The sequence below is a fragment of the Brassica oleracea genome, chromosome C8, assembly GCF_000695525.1.
Source record: "Brassica oleracea var. oleracea cultivar TO1000 chromosome C8, BOL, whole genome shotgun sequence".
In the NCBI taxonomy this organism is placed as follows: Eukaryota; Viridiplantae; Streptophyta; class Magnoliopsida; order Brassicales; family Brassicaceae; genus Brassica; species Brassica oleracea.
Genome location: NC_027755.1, coordinates 4,249,653 through 4,252,977, shown reverse-complemented (window position 1 = coordinate 4,252,977; position 3,325 = coordinate 4,249,653). Strand labels below are relative to the sequence as shown.

The window sequence follows — 3,325 nt, the reverse complement described above, 5'->3', positions numbered from 1 at the left end:
TTAGGCAAATTTATTTTTCCATCTCCTATATCCAAAATCCAGTTTGAGAAGGATTCAAGCTCTTTTGCTGCATCATCAGTAAGACCAGCCAGCAATCTCATGTTTTTTGTTAGCTTCAGAACTTTGCAGTGCTCCCAAAGATATGACGAATTCAGAGCCGCCAAAACAGTCTCTGCTTTACCACCTCCAGGTATAACCGGTAAAATCTGTCTGTAATCTCCACCGAAAACAACAACTTTACCCCCAAAAGGTTTGTCTTCAGAAGATCTTATAATATCACGCATAGTGCGATCGAACGTCTCGAAACAGTGTCTGCTCATCATAGGCGCCTCATCCCATACAATTAAATTTGCCGCTTTAACTCACGATCTGATCCTGGCTCCATTTTCTTGCAAGTACTGAATTTGTCTGCATCTATCGGAATACCAAATCTAGAATGTGCGGTTCTACCTCCTTCCAACAACAATGCTGCAATTCCACTTGATGCGGTATTTAGAACAATCATACCTCTAGATCGAATCGCTGATGAGAGTGCTCTGTATACGAAAGTTTTTCCTGTGCCTCCATAACCATAAAGAAAGAACACTCCACCACTATCATTTAAAACTGCATCCAGAATCTGTTTGTATACCTCTCTTTGCTCATCTGTTACCATCGCCATAAGTCTTTCATTTTCCTTTAGCTGATCTTCCACAACATATTTAAGCTCATCATCTATAAGGCGATTGCCGTTGTAAGAGCCAAAATCTTCTGTCTTTGGCATGTGGGGCCATTTCTTGAGGCTACGACCATTGCTGAGCAAATGATTTTCGATTTCAGTAAGAGCAATATTTTTGATCTGCTCTATGGTCAAGTTCATATCTGCAAGTTTGATAATTTTATTAAATTAACATAGACATTCTTACATTAAAAAAGTTAATTAGACAAAACTCACCAGGTCGTCTAGTTTCTCGCCGATTCTTGTAAAGAATATCGTCGGTAAAATACTCCCAAGTAGCTTTCCACACAACATGAGACTGAGACAAAGATTTGGAAACCAACATCCTCGCAAAAAGCTTCCTGGCATACGTGGTAGAACTACAGTCACTGGCATCTTTGATAGCTTCTATGAATTCCTTGTCATCATCCATCAATCCCAACGCATAGCAAGCATCTTCGTATGTAGGATATAAAACACCATCAACTGTTCTTATATCCTCATATGATGTCGGCCCTCTTACCCAATTTAGCAATACTCTTAAGAAATATAGCTCATCACCTGATGGCTGAATAAGCGCAATCCTCCCTATCGCAAAGCCTCGTTTCCGTGGTACCCATTCTCTCGTACCTGATTTCCAAACGAATTTTGTTGGAAATTCGGCATATGTCAACTGTCTTGCCTCTGCTTATTTTCTGTTTGCTAAACCAGGCCAAAAACATGGATTGGTTGACAGTCTTTTTGTTGAGAATACTCTCAATAGGTTTATCTTCATAAAAAAATACCAGTTCCTGATCCGGAAGATGAAAGCCAAGTTTCTCTACAGAAGTAGTACGAAAATGTGTAGGAAAAGCAAGAATCCGCCACGACGACTCGCATGCAGTAATATATCTAATTAAGAAATACGAAAACATTAATTAGTAAAGATGAACGTAGACCTTAAAATGTAAAAGACAGATAAACTCTATTTGTTAATAATGTATTTATTTTATTATAAACAAATGAGTTATATAAATTTCATCTATGTTATTATATATTTTTTAAAGCTTATACATATATATTTGTACTAATAGTAATAGATTATTGATGTATTTTCGTTTCCTTTGCAAATACATAGCGTAGAATACAAATTTTGTTTTATATCTATTATTAATAAATTATAAATGATAATAAAAATGATATATACAAAAACATATAGTAAAAATTCTGGAAAAAATTGTATATTATAACATCCAACGAATATAGTATATGATATTATTGACTTAGAACTTGAGTGTGACCATATATTTAACTAACTTGACGTCTTTCCTTTATTATCTTATTAATTTTTTCGTATTGTATGATATTTTACATTTGCCCAAACTTGGATTGGAGAAATGAAGTTAATATATAAAGTTCAATATTCTAATTAGTATTAATTTATTGATCTTCTATGATTGATGAATTGCTTATAGAGTTTCTACTGAATTTTTAATATATTGTTATAAATTTATAGAATATAGTACTTTCTAAATAGTAACACGAATTGGTATAAATATAATAATACCTGCAGTCTTAATATGTTTTGATTTCGTCAATGACGCCATCTTCATCTTCTTTATCCATTGCAGCTGAGGCATAATCAGGTCCCTTATGGATATATTTAAAAAGATACTTAACAGCTCGTGTTTGGACGCACCACTCGACATTCATATGCGCGCGATATCGAAGCATGAGGTCTCTGTTGTATGGTACAACAAATCCATTGTCTAATCTGATTCCATTTTTCTCAATGAACCTACCATCAATCCGACGCATGTAAGCTGGAAATCCATTTGCGTCAATCGATGTCCTGATGTTGAGAGGTTTCGGAAAGATCTTAGAACATTTACCGTTAACCATATCCACCGCAAGGACCATGCATCATACAATCCCCAACGATTACATACAGGTCTGGATCTACTGTCTTGTCTGGTATTTCAGCGGAAATAATCTTATCTATATCATTGGCTGTTGGAAATTTTGATCCTTTTTCCATGAAGGCAAGAATAACATTCTTCTTTTCTGAAACTCAATCGTGTACATTACTGACAAAATAAAAAATAAAATATTTAGAAAAATTTTACGAACAAAATACTATCTACATTAGTTGTTTTGCTTAAACAATTAATATAAGCAACATGTAAAGGAGATTTACTTGCAGCAACGTGCCCAAATAAGGAGCCATTCTTTTTAGTCAACTCGCCGATAAGATTATCGAGTTTCATCTTGAAAACTCTACGCAATATTTCTGGTCTGTCTTCGGTGGTCAGGTTATATTTTTTCAGATACCTTGTAACTTCAGGCCATTTTGGATTGCACGTAAAAGTGATGAAAATATCGGGAAATCCATGGTATTTGCACAGAGCCATGGCATCATAGTAGTGCTGCTTCATATACCTTTTTCCCCTGGTGAAATTTGCTGGAATGAAAATTCGGCTCCCTTGCTCAGCCATCTTAGCTCCAGCTCTTGTAGCTGCTTTCTGGATTGCAGCGTAACTACTTGACCGGAGCTTTTTCTGATTCAGCCACAAGTAACTCAGTCTACTCGATTATATCATTTTGTAAGCGTCCACAAGGAACTGATGAAACAATCTGCCTGATCTTGTA

The 3,325-nt window shown here is 35.5% G+C and overlaps 1 pseudogene; it reads right to left on the bottom strand.

The window, feature by feature from the left end:
• Window positions 1-2,251: 2,251 nt before the first annotated feature.
• Window positions 2,252-3,325, bottom strand: part of LOC106308500 — a 2,934-nt pseudogene continuing 1,860 nt past the window's right edge.